The following is a 17,568-nucleotide window of genomic DNA, read 5'->3' as shown; positions in this document are numbered from 1 at the left end:
ATTGGGGGGAAATCATTCAGAAAAATATTGATTTGTTTTTTGAATGTTGAATTTTCAAAATCCCATAAATTTTGACCAGTTGTCTCTATATAACGACAAATTCAGGAGTTGCTCAGACTATGCCTGTCAGATATTTTGGTGTCAGTCATAACTTTTAGCACTGAGTTTCAATGATCCGTCACTGGCAATGGAACCCAATAAAAGACACAGTGTTAGACTTTAATTGTTGAACATAAACCAGAAAGTTGTCTACTATGGATTCTATAAACTATAAGCTTTAAACTATGAATGGATTATCATTTAAACCGAAAAGAGTGTAAATCCATCATGTAATATAAACGTATGATAATATTCAGCTTGTATATATTGAGAGGAATGCATCAGATCTTAAAAATATCCCACTTGTATTTGAAAGGACAGACAGAAATGCTGAACACACAAGTTTTCAGATAAACTCTGTTTTCACCCCACCCCAGCCTACCTTTGTGTTCCCTATTTTTGTTGTTCTTTTCTGGAAAAGAAGCTTTTACCAATATACATGTTTGGTTCAAGAAGGTCTGCAGTTCAGCAATCTTACTGTTATGCCAGTCCCCCTCAGAGGGGCCCTGTCTAGCAGGAGAGGGCAGCCTTCCTGGCCTGTGAGAATTTAGACTTTTCTAAACCCTTTCTTGCAATTGCACAAGAAGGTTTTATTTGTAAATCTGCTTTTCCTGCTACTTAACCCCACAAAAGGATGATTCAGATTTTTTAAGATCTTGTCTACATGAGAAAGTGAACCAGTTTAACTAAATCGATTTAAAAATTGATCCAAACCAGTGCAAACCCCAATTTGGATGCACTAATACCAATTTAATCTTTTCCTGTATCAATTTAATTTACACTGGTAAATTACTGACTTGGGCCCTGATCCTAAAAAGCTACCCAACAGGTCCCAAGACCTAAAGACTTACCCACAGGCATAACTTCAAGCGCACAAGCGGTCCCCTTTAGTTCAATAAGATTCCTCACAGGAATAAAATTTAAGCACTTGCATAAATGTTTCCAGGATTGGGACTTTAAGCTATACAGATATAAGCAAGAGTTAAACTGGTGTAACTGTCTACTGCAGGTATTTGCACTGCTTTAACTAGACTGATTCTTACATTGATTTAGTGAAACTGGTTTACTTGTCTAGTAGAGACGAGACCTAAGACATGTTCTTCTAGCTGACAGGAAGTCTGTGCTATGTATCAAGGTTAGAAGAACTCCTTCGTCTCCCTGAGCGCAGCTGAAAAGCTAAGCTGCCATACAATGGTGACCTGTAAAATACACACAAAAGCATTATATAAAATATTGAGAGAGAGAGAGAGTTGGGGATTTTCCATTAGACTATTTCCCCTCACTATCTCTGCTCTTTTTTTCCCACTCTCTCTGTCTGTCACTCTCCTCCGTTGTTCCTCCTCTTCCCTGCCCCCTGCCGCCTTCTCTGTTCACAGTCTCCTCCAAGCAAAGTGAGAACCTAATAAGTTAAGAGTTGAAAATTCAACCCCTATGCTGTTCAAGTGAGTCCTGAATAAGACAAAATGATGTGAGCCCATCCCTAGTACTTAGATATTTCCAACATCATCAGGCTGTGTCTACACTACAGACCTTACAGAGGCATAGCTGTACCACTGCAGTAAGGTCTCCCGTGTAGCCGCTCTATGTCGACAAGAGAGATTAAACCACCCCCAGTGAGCGGCAGTAGCTATGGTGGAAGGAGAGCGTCTCCCGCCGGCATAGTGCTGTCCACACCAACGCTTTTATCAATTAAACGTATGTCAGTCCGGGGGGAGTTTTTTCACACCCCTGACTGACAAAAGTTTTACCAACAAAAGTGCTAATGTAGACAAAGCCTTAAATGCCATTTGGGTAAATTCTGCCCTCAGCTTCACATATACAATCCCACTGACATCCGTGGGTGTGCAAGCATGTACGGTACAGTGGTTACCATTAAAATCTTGCCATTGTTACTCATTCTTAATATAGAGAAGGCCATAAATCGCATGGTACAGACCAATACCCTGGTGTATTGAATCTCAACATATTAATTCCACCCACTGTAAATCAGAGAAAAATCTGGCCCCAGACTGTACCTTGGAAAGTTCTGCAGATATTATCAGTCTAAAGGAAGGCTCAAAAGTAGAACTTAAAATCCATCACCGACTGATCCAATTTGTGAAAGGCCCTGCTCCCAAACCGAGTCACTGATTCTAACAAGTACCAGTGCTATGAATGGTTACCACTGCTGTCAGCTTTGCAACAGAGAAGATCTATGCAACCATCTCAATTCAGCAGAGGGCTTAAGACTTAAGCACATGCTTAAGCTCATTGCTGAATAGGGACGGGCTTAAGGACGTGTTTAAAGTTCAGCACCTGCTTAAGTCTTAAGTGCTTTTCTGAATCAGGGCTCTAACTTTGTCCTGTGCTTTATAGTTAAGGATGCAGGCACTGCTTATAGGCAGAGGCAGGACACAAATCCATTTAAAAGCTTTTTCCTTTTCAGTGACAACTGTGTCTAAGGGCAGACAAGCAATGCCAGGTCAGAACAAGGACAAACCCGTGTTTCCTGCTTCTCCCCTCTCCCCCCACGCCAATTATTATTTCAGGGGTCCAAGAAAATGTTGTGTCAAATGCAGCTTTTATGGTGAATGTAGGTTGTGGATGAGCCTTCCCCCCCACCCCCCCCTCAAAGCTTTAGTTGCCCACTTTCTTTGTGAGCAAATGTAAATAAAATCCCATTTCGTTGGCGGGGGGGGGGAACTGTTGTGCTAACACTGGATTAGAATTGCTGGGATAGCTGCTGTACTTTGTAACCTGAAGTGTACTTTTTTGACTGTTATGTTTTCTTCAGATTTAAAAAAAAAAAAAAAAAGAGAGAGAACAAAAAATAAACCAAGAACACTGCCAGCAACAGCCAGGCTGTAACTGTGGCTTCTCTCTTTTTTTCTCTGTACAGTATTACTAGTAAATAAATCTGCCTTTCCACTGCACCTACCTCTGTGTCTTTGTGCTGTGTTTCTCTCTAACTCCTACTCTTCACGACGCTCTGTGATCTCCAGGACATATTGCAGCGGAGCAGCCTCGCTCACTAAAAGAATTAAAGTACTAACCCCACCTTGGTGGTTTCTTTCTCCCCTCTTGTGCCCTGCCGCTGCTCCTGCTCCTTCTCTTTGATGCTTCACCACAGAATTAACTCATCATGCCTGTTATTGTGTCATTTTCCTTTTCCCTTTTCTTTCTCACAAGATACTTTGCCTGAAACTCCATAGACCCTATTGGTTGTAAGATCACACAGCATTTCCCTGTTTGTGGAAGATAAAGGCTCGATTTTCAGCAGTGAGCCAATACATCACAAGTCAATTTCCTGACCAGGGAATGTTCTCCATACAATATATTTAAGTCCCAAGAATAAACAGTAATAGGACTTGGGCAGTGTCAAAATCAGTAGACTGTCCTTTACCATGAGAGTGTCCACCATATTTTTAGATGAAAACCCAACTCCTTGTTTTATTCTCAACACCACGTTTTATGTATTTAGACTTATAAAACTGCTCAGGAGGGTGCCTTCTCCGCATGCTTTCGGTCTCCTTGATATAACTTTAGAATACAGCACGTAAGCACTGCAATTTAAAGTAATCCCCCCTCTTATTCCCCACCACTACAACTACAATCCTTGCCCTCCTCGCCCTCCCACCCCTGTTTTCAAGTGCCCGGGCGAAAAGATGAGCCTTGCAACACTGCAGGTGTTTATTTGTCCCTTAGCGTCACATTACAGTTTCCATTTGAGGGATAAAATGGACGGTGTGACCTTTACCAGGCTCCTTGTGGTCACTGCTGATAGATAAAAGCTGAACTTCAAGGGTGGGATGAGGGGGGAGAGGGAAAGGGGTTTGTGTCCCTTGTTGGTGCTTTATAAGACCAGAAAGGTTTGGATATGAGGTTTTATAAAGTTGGTTTTCCTGTGTTTTTTTTTAACATGAGACATTTAGATCTGGTCTACCATGGAAGTCTCTGTGGATGGCAGGAGAACTGGTATGTTTAGGACATTTGAGAAATCAAAGAAATTAGATCTGATTGACAGAAAAGTGATTTTTGGTCACTGTATTAAAAACGCCTTGTTTTTGCAAACCCCTGTTTAACACAAACATTTATAAGAAATGTTCTCTTCAATTAAGGCCTGAGAAATCTCTGAGTTCACATATCTGAGTCATCCAACAAGTCCTCTGACAAAACCAGCCAAAGAATATTTGGCACTCCTGTGGGTACTAAGTTTTAAGCCAAAAAACAGACAAGCAAAAGGCACAAACCACATTTTTTCCCCTTTCCAAGTCACCTTAAAAAGACAGTAACATTTTTTCACTCTCATAGCAAGTAGGAGAAAAGAAAACGCTTTCACCTTCGAGTTGATTTGGGCTAGACTCTCGCTACTCTTCTCGAGTAGCCCCATTGACCTCAGTGGGATTACTCATGGTGCATTCCGCACGAGCAGGGTTACCACAATCTGACCCTCGTAATTCATTTATATCTATTACCGGAAGGAAGCAGAACAGTTAGCAAAGTATTTGTTTAACTTGCTTGCTTGCAGCATGAGTTACTACTGATACAATAGAATATTTAAAGTAGTGATACTCAGATCTCAGTGATTCAGGAGCCAAATTAGCAATCAACATTATGCAAAAGAGCCACAATACTGGGAATTCATTGTTTCATTTAGTGTGTGTGTGTGTGTGTGTGTGTGTGTGTGTATAATGTATATATAATTCTCACAACAAAATGACTGACCAGGTATTATTTTATCAACTACAACTGGTTAATAACATAGTAAAAGCATCTTGATTGGTTAATAATGTAGATTGGTTAATAATTAAATCTCACACTGTTTTAATATCACGTTTTGCAAGGAGCCACAGGACACACATTAAAGAGCCACTTGCGGCTCCTGAGCCTCAATCTGAGCATCGCTGATCTCAAGGTGATTTACAGATGGTTTGGTTGTAAAAATGGAAGATATCCTCTGCCATCAGGGTGGGATTGCACAACTTCCATTAGTGAGCTGTTACTGCACACTCACAGCCCGCCCCTCTGTTGCTTTGCACACCCAGGTCTCCCACTGACTCCTTGATTCCATCAGGACCCTTCGTACTTCACACCATGTAACTTGGCCCTGACATTCTTAGCGTTACAAAGGGAAGCATCACCCGCCAGTAATGGTATGAGTGAAAAAACACGGATGAGAGTCGCAGCAGCATTTTGGGTGCCATTGGACATTCTGTTCTCTCTGCTGTGCAGTTCTTCAGGGAAAAGTGAAATGAGAACAGTGAAATTCCCCCCGGCCTTAAGACTAAACCACGTACCTTTTCCAGCTACCACAAAGGATTGGTCCATGTTTCCATTATATTATTCTGTATTATTTGTTGATAGCATGCTCTATGCCATACAGAAGATAGTGGAAACACAGCCTGTTTCCTGTGGAGTTTGTCATCACAACAGAAGCACAATACAGCTCAGACACATGGACTCTTAGGGGACCGGGGGAGGACTCACTTATGACAGAATGCGAATCTTTTGCTTAATGACAACTAACAGACCGTTGGGAGTGGAGATGACTAACAATGACAGATTTCATGGATGCTGTGGGGTTGGAGAAGAAGTTTAAAAGGGAAAGTGTGGGGGAGGGTGTCACTGCACCAAGATTAGGGGATGGGAGTCCCCAGCGTACGGGGCAGAAGGAACAAATGGCATGGAGAATTATACTTTGTCACTCCAAAGGAAAGGGGAGTTTTCTGTGAACTTGGGGGAAAGAATTGCTTCCAAATGAAAGGGTGGGAAAAGAGTTTCCCCGTTTAAAAAACGCTGCGTGCTCTCTCTGTCGATGTAAGAAATGCTTCATATCTGAGTTCATTGAACACTCAGAGGTGTAAGCCTGGATCTCCAGAGACCTGCTCCACCACAGAATTCCTGTGTGACTTTGTGCAAGTCACATAGCTTCTCTGGCCCCCATACTCCCCATCTGCAAATGAGAATAATAATATTACCCTGCTATATTAAAGATTGCGAGGCACTGAGATATTACAGAGATGGGCACCCTACAAGTACCTATGGTAACTAGAAAACCACGTGTGCCAGTAAACGGGATCAGAGACTCCAAACTCCTCCCCAGAGTGAGCTCCTTAGAGTTTTCTCTCCCCACGAGCATCATTGCCAAATTACGAAAACATGGATTATTAAAAATGAACTCAGCTGCTTGCAGTAATCAGACGCTTGATGAAGAGAGCCTATCTGGTACTGTTAGACAAAAAAGGGCTCTGGAATTGTTTGTATGCAGGAGGACAAGAAAAAAGCCTGATTTCATCTCCCTTTGGAATCCATAATGGGCCAGATCCTCAGCTCAGGTAAATCAGTGCCGCTCCACTGCCTGCAATGGCGCTATCCTGATTTACACCAGCTGAGGATCTGGCCCGATGCATATAATTCTAATGTTGTCACATTACTGCTATTAACTCCTTGCAATTAAAATTAAAAAATCCTGCATTATCTTAAGTTTCCTGTAACTTTAGATCAAATAAAATATGCCCAGTGTGGAGCTACAAGAATAGTAACATTTTTACCACTGGAGAAGCTGACAGGATCCTAATCAACTCATCAGTGAAGCAGAGCAAATATTTCCTTCTACTGACCAATTTATGCAATTTTTTTGGCTAGAGCTAAATTTCCAGGCGAATGGTGAGAAGTGATGCTACAGTCACATACCAAGTGCATTAACTGTGCCAAATGTGTAGAAATCCGGTGTAAGATATACACACCCCTGGAAATACGCAGTTATTGCTATTTCGCTCTACACCTCTATTACAAAAGCTGTTATTGATCACCTTTGAAACACTGGGGATTTGTAGACCAGGAGAAGTAACCCAGATCAGTTTCCATTCACACCAAACTGGGGAGAGAACAGAAATCATTAACTGACTGTGATATTACAGTGTTGCAAGTCTCTTAAAGCCTCAGCACCTGGAGTCATGTAATTATAGGAGGATCTCAGCTCACATTTGAAACAAAGACTAAGTTTCTAGCCATCAGGGTTGCAGGGGAAAGCTGGAAAACATTAATTCTAATTGAGTTTATAAGGTCCTTGGGGCTTTTTGTTCTGCATTTGTACAGCCCCTAGCACAATGGGTCCTGGTCTATGACTGGGGCTCCTAGATGCTACCACAATACAAATGATAAATAATAACACCATAAAAGCCAGAAGGCCAATTAAAAGAACTCCACTTTTTATTTATTTAAAATCTCATCATTTTTTAACCCTGACTTGTGATTTTTGTGGGGCCTGACTCATGGTTTTTGAACATGGAGTTGGCAATCCTGATATTGTTTTATTTATTATTTGTAACCTGCTAGGACTCACAAGGTGCTGGACACAGTCCAAATATGTATGCAAATACAGAACCTGCCACCAAGAGTAGATCTCACCCTTGCATGCGCTTATATGTTCCATTCTGACTAGGACTGCTATAGGGAAAGAAATTCAGTCTCTATGATTATTGGCATCTTTTTAAATATTCTTTCTTTAGTGAGCATTTGAAATATATGGCATATTCAAGAACACAAGGAAAAGCAAAGTCTGCTCTGATCCAAAGTCAACAGGAAACTTTATAGATTATAAGGCCAGAAGAAACCATTATCAGATCATCTCATCTGACCTTAAAGGTCCAACAGTGTTCAGTTCTACTGCCAGAGCTTGCAACCTGGTCCTCTGAGGCCATAAGCAAGAATCACACCACCAGCCCACCTACTTAAAGTTAAGTGCCTGTGTGCTTTCAGGACCAAGGCCTCATACTCTGTGCAACCGCCCTGAACTCAATGTGGCTGTGTGGGAAGTATGAAAGGGCAGAATTTGCCCCAGAACATAAGTTAGACCCATAAGAAAGAAAGTTAATATTTAAATGAGTCTGGCAAAATTCTACTTGCTCAGAGCAAGTAACATTTTGTTGGTGGGTAAGTGAAGTATTATGCTCTTGAGATAGGATGTATATCGCCATCCCTAGCAATGTGGTAGACAGGAGAACTGAGCTATATTGGAGGGAAAGTCCCCACCTGACTTTGGCAGAATGTCCTGGAGGGAGTGGCTGACAGCTGGTCTGCATTCGGGATGCAAGCCTTTAAAAGAAAGTGTTTGGAGAGGGGGGAAGCTTTACTTATAAGGAGGGAACTGGTCTGTGTAGATGCTGGTCTGGAAAAAAGAAATCACTGCATAGAAGGTAAGAGACTCTATGATTACTGTGCTTTGAACTAACAGGCCTGTTGTAATAGCATACACTGCAATATCCTGGGTGTTTGTGTGTTCTCTCTAGGGCAGCGGTTCTCAAATTTTTGTACTGGTGACCCCTTTCACACAGCAAGCCTCTGAGTGTGACCGCCCACCCCTTATAAATGAAAAACACTTTAAAAAAATCTTTAACGCTATTATAATTACGGGAGATGAAGCAGGATTTGGGGTGGAGCCTGCAGCTTGTGACCCCCCATGTAATAACCTCATGACCCCCAGTTTGAAAACCCCCGCTCTAGGGAGTGTGTGAAGTACAATACAGTTTTTAGCAATTAGCTTGATAAAGGGCTGGCCTCCAGCGTTTAGGCCTAAGCTAGTACCCTTGCAAGGTTATTTGTAATAGGTGACAGGGTAGCAAAATAAGAAGCCTGACAATTGTAGTGTCCCTAAATGTCAGGGCCTCTCAAGCTATCTCAGAAGTTTACTAGAGTACCAATAGGCTAGAGGCAACATCTGTAGTATAAGGGATATTTCCAAAGACAAATCCTTACTGAAATGTCAGAAACATTAATGGAAACTGATAACCTTTGTATGGGTTATTGAATCCTCCCATAAAATGTGAGAAATACGCTCCCCGATCCAGCAAAGTATTTAGCCATGTGCTTAACTTTTTAAGCACGTGGGTAGTCATGTGAGACTACTTGTACTTAACTTGAAGTGCTAAAGTAATATGCTAAATTGGGGCTTATATCCATCCTATAGGGCTTGCTCCTGTAAGATGCTGAGCGCTCTGGCCTTGTGCTAAGCACATGCTTAAAGGTAAGTATGTGTATAAGGGTTTGCAGGACTGGGGCTAGAGTGCTTGGCACCTTACAGGATTGAACCCATACAGAGGATTAAAACCATGCTGGAGAGGCTCTCCTCCTCTGTGCTCTATGGCCTTTTTAGAGCACCCTTAGTGTCATCCTCATTACGCTCTATAGGATTTAGGCCTGCGAGAAGGCTGCCTACAAATTTAACCGCACTGGAACAAAAATGGCGGAATATTTGTAGATGCTTCCCCGGGCCCGTGGCGTGTTAAGTAAGCAATAATCTCACAATGCACTGTGATGAAAATAGCTATGCCATTCCCCACCCCCCATCCCGCCCCCCAGCTTCTGCTATTGCTTTGCACAGCACTTTCTCTGAGGGAGGACTTTTTCTGCCAGGGGTCACCAACACACCAGAGGCCAGTATAAACCCCTCTTTATAAAACCCTGAATGGCTAGGAATTAAACTTCTCACTGCTGAGCTTTAGGAGACCAGCAGCTCTTCAGCATATGGTGTGTCACACCTTTTAGGGCAGCGATGGGGAGTCGTGCTCTCAAATCATAGATTAGGGTTGGAAGGGACCTCAGGAGGTCATCTAGTCCAACCCCCTGCTCAAAGCAGGACCAAACCCTAGAATGAATTGGATTAGGCTAGGCCCTGAATTATGGGGGGAGGGAGAGTTCTTGTCACTAACACCCCTCCCTGCAGGACTGATGTTGTTGTGGTACCTTCCTTGGCCTGCTGACAAGAAGGGAAATCTTTGGAAACTAGCCGAGTGGGGCTCCTAGTTTGGGGTGGGGGCTACTGAGCATGCTGTCCATACAGCATCCTTAGCCCAGGGGCTAAACCCAAGATGCTAACTCTGCTCTCTGCATGGTAATGTGGAACTAACTGCCCAGCTGCACACACACCCTCTTCAAGTACCAATTTGCTTCCCTCCATTCGTCCACCTCTCCTGCTTCCATTCCCGGCTTCTGCCCCCTTCTTTGCCCTCACACACGCATGCCTGCATGCTGCTACTCCAAGCTGCACACAGACACCGCTTTGGAATGGGAAGGAGGGAGCTCAGCTAGCCCCGTCACCAAGAGCTGAGGGTCTGATCCAACTCCCACTGTAGCGAGTGGGAATCATTTAATCATCCTGGATAGAAGCTGAATCACGTCATGAGTGAGCAGATGGGAGAGTGGGGGATTGTCACATCACACGCTGTCCTGCATCAGCCATTGCTGTTGCTGAGACTAGCCTCCCCAGAGCGCTGTCCTGTCCGGAGAGGCAGCAGCATGTGACTTCATTTCACACACAACGCCTAGAGAACGTTGAGACCTCTTCCATGGGGCAGCCAGGCTCAGGCTTAGCAAAGTTTTTCCCTCAGTGACTCTTCAGCCTTCTCATTTTCACCTCTGCTGTGGACGCCAAAGTGAGACTGTTTGAGTTTTGACTATAAAGTGGGTTTACTAGTAGGTGGGGTGGACGGATAAAAACAAACCAGTTGTACTAAGCCATTACTTTGTTGTATGTTTTCTGAATGAATTAGCCTTTCACTCCTGGAGAGCTGGGAGCAGCCAGACATATCCTAGCAAGACAAGCATAAGACTTTTAACCAGGAACCCCTTAGTTCTAATCCCACCTCTGAGACGCTCCACTGTTGCCATGGACAAGTCACTTAAATGTCCCACCTCAATTTCCCCATCCGTTGAAAAGATGTGGGGCTCCTCCCCCTCTGCGGTTAATGTGAGGATTGGCTAATGCCTGTAGAGAGCTATAAAAAAATCCAAGTAGTCACATCTTGGGTCACAAATGAAGTGAGCCTACTGGCCTCATCCTATTCTGGACTGAACGATTTGTCCACACTTCACAAACGTTACAGCCCAGTTCAGTGCTTTCCCTGCCAAGAAATCCCGTTGCGGAATAGCAGGAGCATTTCAGAACAGGATTTGGGTGTGTTTGGTGGAGATAAATGAGGAAGCTTGGACACTCTAGGATACTATTGCAAGGCTGTTCAAACCTCACACTTCAGTTTAACCAGTCCCACACTAGGAAAGGACTGGAAGGAATTTGCCAGCATTGAACAAGTTAGCTGGCTGCATTATGTGGGGAAGAAGATTCCCCTTCTGTAGAAACATTAAGCACTGGCCACTCCCAGTGGCCGGATAGCAGACTACACTGACCAATGACTTCATCTAGTACGGCAAACTTTACATTCCCGTTCCTGGTTCTAGCTGGTGCTGGCAGTAGGGGTGGGTGAATGCCTCAGAGTCCAATGATCTCTGTAGGCAGGGGCATGATATTTGGATCTATGAGTACAGGTTTCTTCTGATCCAGTTAAGCTTTTAAGAACCACCCCCCTTCACACAACCAGCCCTAAGCATTGATCTCTCCCCCCGCCCCACCCCTAAGCAGCACATATCTTTAGATGTCTTTTGAAGACAAGTCCATTGGCTTCTTACCGTCTCCCTTTCTCGCCCTCAGCTAGGGTGACCAGATAACAAGTGTGAAAAATCAGGACAAAGGGGGTAATAGAAGCCTATATAAGAAAGCCCCAAATATCGGGACTGTCCCTATAAAATCGGGACATCTGGTCACCCTATCTTCAGCATGTGGCTGGCTGACCTCCTCCCAGATCATGAGGTGTGACCAGATAGTCCATTTTATTTCTTCAGTATGATGCCTCAAAGTAGGCCCCCTCTTCCCCAAATCTCATAAGCGTTCTTTCTGGGAGGACAGGCCTGCCTACTCTGACATCCTGTCAGAAACTCAGTAGCAGGTCCTGTTGCTGCCACTGGCCCTTTAAACATCAAAGAGACTGAGGTAAATCCCAGCATGCAGTAGGGCATGGGGGAACTGCTTGGCCTTCTCAAGAACAACAATAAGGTAAGTTGGAGGAGAGCCTTGGGTTTACTGGGGGCAGTGAGTCCTATGGGGAGAAGGTGAGCTAGGTCAGTCCAGCTGGCTGATTCTTCCCCAGACTCTCTGGGACTTTGGGGTCCCTGTCCCAGCAGGAATCTTCAAGTCCCAGAGCCCTGGAAAGGGAGAGATGAGGGCCATCATTTTGTTAATGGCATTAGTGCCCACAACATGTTAGGCACTGTATAAACATATAGGAAGACACAGAACCTGCTTTTAAGCATTTACAACCGACAGCTCCAATCCTGCCAACATATGTACTCAGTTTTGCACACGTCAATAGCCTCATTGAAGTTAGTAAGTGAACTCAATGGGAGTATTGCCATTGACTTCACTGGGGCCAGGATTTTACCTAATGGATCAATTAATATGTGTAAAGTTAAGCACATGCCTGAGTCTGTGCTGGATCAGGACCCAAGCAACTTACAACCTTAAGGGGTGGTCTCACAAGAAAGTTCTAAAAGTGAAGGGGTGAAATAAAACCGCTCTAGCTTCCTGTGTGGACATTCTTAACTCTAGTATAAGAGGGCCCTTTTCTGATTCAGCGTAGGTCACGTTGGAAGGGGTTTATGCGACATTGAGAAACCCCCACTCTTATTCTAGAGTGAGTGCCTACATGGGCAGTTAGAACAGTTTTATATACAGTTGGTAAAGCTTTCCCATGTAGATGTGCTCTTAGCAATCTATTTATATGACCGGTGTCAGATCCCTGATAGAAAAGAGATAAGGAAGTATGTTCTGGGCATCAAAGATTTAAAAAGGGATAATGGACAAAACAATAAAAAGGGGTAAGGGGATAGAAGTGTTAACATGAGAGATAGTTAAAATGGCATTTGTTTACTTCTGAAAAATCTGATAAGCTTTTGTACACATGATCTCCATGGGGAGGGGTGGGTTTTGAGCATGCACAGATGAGGGCTCAAGTTCTAAAATGGTTAAGATTCAACTTAAAATGCAAGTTCTAAAGCTGCTCTCTGACACGTCAAATTTATAGTAGTACTGGAACAATCTGTACAGTAATTAAAATTTCAGATTTTAAAACAGTCATGGGATTGAAAGGAAGAGATACTGGATACGGTTGTGCAGACTGTTTTTGTTTTTCCTTGACCCTGGTGTGGGATTTGCCTGAGTAAACTACTACTAAGTAAGGGCTAAGGAAAATGGCTCCCTTGAAGTGTTTACAATCTGAACATACTCCCTGTTGCTCTGAGCAAAGATGGGCATTGACCAGCAAGGCTGACAACTTGCAGAAGTCCAGAAAGTAGTGGTCTGGGAATGAGACTCTGGCCCAGAAGACCCAGATTCTTGTTCCAACTCTTCCATTGACCTGTGGTGTGACCTTGGGCAAACCACTTCCTATCTCTGGGCCTCTGTTTCCCCTCACACCTTTTGTCTTTTCTATATAGTAAACTTCAGGGCAGGGACTATCTCTGTTTGTATAGTGCCGAGCACAATGACGCCCCAGTCCTTAAACATTTTAAACGTAAGAGCACAGTCCTGGGCTATCATTCAAAAGTGTTACCATCGCATGCCCGTAGCTGTTTTGAAAACCAAAGACAGTCTGAGTTCAGCTACCCACCACTCCATTAAACATAAGGAGTCAAATTTTGCCCCGATACAAGTATGTCAACTCTTCTTGACGTGAGTGGGCATTCAACTTATCTATGCCCAGGCTGCATTTCACCTTGGGACTCGGTATCTTCTTTTGCCAGCCCATTGAGTCTAAAAACATCTGTCTTCACCAGGTAACCTAATTCAGTGTTAAACTAGGGGTCTGCACTGGCTGTTAAACCCTTCTGCTGATTCCTTTCCCCTTATCAAATGTTGCTTGTAACAAAGATTCTCAAGTGTCACTAGTAATTTTAACTGTCTCTCAATTCTTGGGTACCCAACTTGAGATCTCTGAGAGGGGCCTGAGTTTCAGAGGCTGGGTTCTCAGTACTTCCCAAAAACCAAGCCCCTGATGTCTTGCATTGGGCACCCAAAATTACTCACTGCTTTTGGAAATAACCCACCTATTGCTCTAAGGTGCTCAATGCCTGAAACTCTAATTCTATTAGTCGCAGAGAAATCCATGACAGAACTGAATCTGGAAGATCCAGACAACTGAACAGCAGAGTTTAAATAATTGTAATATTTAAATGTTCTGTTCATAACATACATTTATTGATATTTTAAACCGTCTGAATAATGGAAGAACCATCTCCAAACCTTTGTTCAAAACTCAAACGAAACTCCTCTTAGACTGTCTTGAACCTCAGTGTTCGGTTCATCATTTTAAAAAAACATAACCTTTCGTTTTCTTTATGCCTCTACAATTCTAGGTTCCAGCCAGGAATCCACGTAAAACTGCCAAGATATCATGAAAGAGAGGCTTTTCACACAGCATCTCCAATCCAGCTTGAGAACACACTGGGCCAGACCATTGGTCCATCTAGTCTAGTGTCCTGTCTTCTGACAGTGACTGGTGCCAGGTGCTTCAGAGGGAACGAACAGAACAGGGCAATTATCAAGTGATCCATCCTCTACTGTCCAGTCCCAGCTTCTGGTAGTCAGAGGTTTAGGGACACCCAGAGCATGGGGTTGCTAATAGCCAGTGATGGACCTATCCTCCATGAACTTATCTAATTTTTTATTGAACCTAGTTATACTCTTGGCCCTCACAAGAGTGCTTAATTTGTAATGAAAGAGGTGCCAGGGCTCAAGCAATTGTTTACTTTCAGAACTGGCGTGGCAAGCCCAGAGGGGCTAGGGCTATGAACTGCCAAGCCTAGAGGTGCCAGGCCCCAGCCCTGGCCATTTCTGGCACAAATTAAGCCCTGCTTCACAACATCCCCAGCAACGATTTCCACAGGTTGACTGTGCACTATATGCCGTCGTATTTCCTTACGTTTGTTTAAAAACTGCTGCCTATTGATTTCATTGGACGACCCCTGGTTCTTGTGTTATGTGAAGGGGTAAATAACACTTCCCTCTTCGCTTTCTCCACTCCATGATTTTATACACCTCTCTCCTAGGTCTCCTTAGCCCTCTCTTCTAAGATGGACAATCCCAGTGTTTTTACTCTCTCCTCATCTGGAAGCTGCTCCATATCCCAGTCTCTGTACTCCTTTCAATTCCAGTATCTTTCTTGAGATGGGGTGACCAGAACTGTGTGCAATACTCAAGGTGTGGGTGTACCATGGATGTATATAATGGCATATTTTCTGTCGTATTATCTCTCTTTCCTAATGGTTCCTAATCTGTTCGCTTTTTTGACTGTCACTGCACAATGAGCAGATGTTTCCAGAGAACTCTCCATGATGATGCCAAGATCTCTTTGTTGAGTGGTAACATCAGATTTAGGCCCCATCATTTTTTATGTAGAGCTGGGATTGTTTTCCAATGTGCATTATTTTGCATTTATCAGCATTGAATTTCATCTGCCATTTTGTTGCCATGTCACCCAGTTTGAGCTCCCTTTGTAACTCTTCACAGTCTGCTTTGGACTTACCTATTGAGTAATTTGGTATCCTCTGCAAATTTTGCTACCTCACTGTTTACCCTTTTTCCAGATTTACAAATATGTTGCACAGTTCTGGTCCCAGTCCAGATCCTTGGGGAACCCCACTATTCACATCTCTCCACTGTGAAAACTGACCGTTTATTACAACCCTTCGTTTCCTATCTTTTAACCAGTTACTGATCTATGAGAAGATCTTCCCTCTTATCCTATGACTGTTTACTTTGCTTAAAAGCCTTTGAGGGATCTTGTCAAAGACTTTCTAAAAGTCCATGTATACTGATCACTCTTGTCCACATGCTTGTTGATATCCTCAGAGAACTCTAATAGATTGGTGAGGCATGATTTCCCTTTACACAAGCTGTATTGACCCTTCCCCAACATAGCATGTTCCTCCATTTGTCTGATAATTCTGTTCTCTACTACAGTTTCAACCAATTGCCTGATACTGAAGTTAGGCTTACTGGCCTATAATTGCCAGTATGGCCTCTGGAGCCTTTTTAAAAAAATTGACATTGCATTAGCTCTCCTCCAGTCATCTGGAACAGATGCTGATTTAAGCAATAGGTTTCATACCACAGTTAGTAGTTCTGCAATTTTGTATTTGAGTTCCTTCAGAACTTTTGGGTGAATACCATCTGGTCCTGGTGACTTAGTACTGTTTGTTTTATCAATTTGTTTTAAAACCTCCTCTGACACCTCAGTCTGGGACAGTTCCTCAGATTTGTGACCTGAAAATACCTGCTCAGGTGGGAAATCTACATGTCCTCTATGGTGAAGACTGATACAAAGCACTCATTAGCTTCTCTGCAACAGTCCTTGTTTCCTTGAGTGCTCCTCGAGCACCTTGATTGTTCAGTCACCCCGCTGATTGTTTGGCAGGCTTCCTGCTTCTGGTGTATTTAGCAAAAAAACCCCAACATTTTGTTTTTGTTTTAGTTTCTCTTGCTAGTTGCTCTTCAAACTTTTTTTTTTGGCCTGCATAATTATACTTTTACCCTCAACTTACCAGAGTTTATGCTCCTTTGTTTTCCTCAGTAGGATTTGCCTTTCAGTTTTTAAAGGATGTCTTTTGTCTCTAATTGCCTCTTCTACTCTATCTAGCCATGGTGGCATTTTTTTTCTCTTACTATTTTCTTTATTTGTGGTACACCTTTAGTTTGAACCTCTGCTATGGTGTTTTTTAAATAGTCTCCATGCAGCTTGCTGGCATTTCACTCTTGTGACTGTTCCTTTTAATTTGTTTAATTTGCCTCCACGTTTTGGTGGTGTTACCCTCCACAGTAGCGTTTAACTTCAAAAAGGGGACTTCTCCCCTACAGGGATGTTTAAATGTAATTACATTATTAATGCTATAATCGAGTAGTTCAGCTATATTATTCACCTCTTGGATCGGATCCTGTGGGCCACTTAGGACTAAATCAAGAATTTCCTCTCCTCTTCTAGGTTCCAGAACTAGCTGCTCCAAGAAGCAGTCATTAATGGTGTCTAGAAATCTTACCTCTGCATCCTACCCTGAGGTGACACATACCCAGTCAATATGGGGATAGATGAAACCCGCCAACTTTGTTTCTGTTTTTGTAGCCTCTCATGTCCCTGGTAGTTATAAAATAACTACCATTACCATCCTGATCAGGTGATCAGTAGTATATTCCTAGTGCTATACTCTCATTATTCAAGAATGGAATGTCTATCCATAGAGATTCTTTAGTGTAGTTTGATTCATTTAAGATTTTTACTATCTTTGGCTTCATGTTTTCTTTGACATGTAGCGCAACTGCCCCACCAGCATGACCTCCTGTCATTCCTATATATTTTGTACCCAGTTTCTGTGATGCCCATTATGTCAAGAGCGTCATCTAATATCTGACAATCAAGTTCACCTTTGTTAATATTTAGACTGCTAGAATTTGTGTACAAGCACTTATAAAATTTATATTTAGTTGTGGGCCTTCATGTGATGTAATTGAATGGGACTCTTTTTTTCTTTGACTGTTTCTCTTCAGTTCCTACCTGTACTTATCAACTTCTATCCTCTCCTCTTTACTAGGATATAGCACATCTCCTT

At 43.0% G+C, this 17,568-nt stretch overlaps 1 protein-coding gene across 6 annotated transcripts in view; it reads left to right on the top strand.

The window, feature by feature from the left end:
• PALM2AKAP2 (PALM2 and AKAP2 fusion) overlaps window positions 1-17,568 on the top strand; it is a 386,485-nt gene that overhangs the window by 189,538 nt on the left and 179,379 nt on the right. Inside the window, exon 1 of one of the 6 annotated variants that reach the window (XM_043547588.1) lies at window positions 8,212-8,276. The exons of the other annotated variants lie outside the window; for them this stretch is intronic. The gene's annotated coding sequence lies outside the window, so the exon portion shown is untranslated. Of the gene's footprint in view, window positions 1-8,211; window positions 8,277-17,568 lie in introns of those variants that run through there. 6 annotated transcript variants of the gene reach the window in all.

The sequence above is a fragment of the Chelonia mydas genome, chromosome 5 (assembly GCF_015237465.2).
Source record: "Chelonia mydas isolate rCheMyd1 chromosome 5, rCheMyd1.pri.v2, whole genome shotgun sequence".
Taxonomy (NCBI): Eukaryota; Metazoa; Chordata; order Testudines; family Cheloniidae; genus Chelonia; species Chelonia mydas.
Note: the sequence above shows the minus strand (reverse complement) of the source record. Positions and strands in the feature narration are given on the sequence as shown.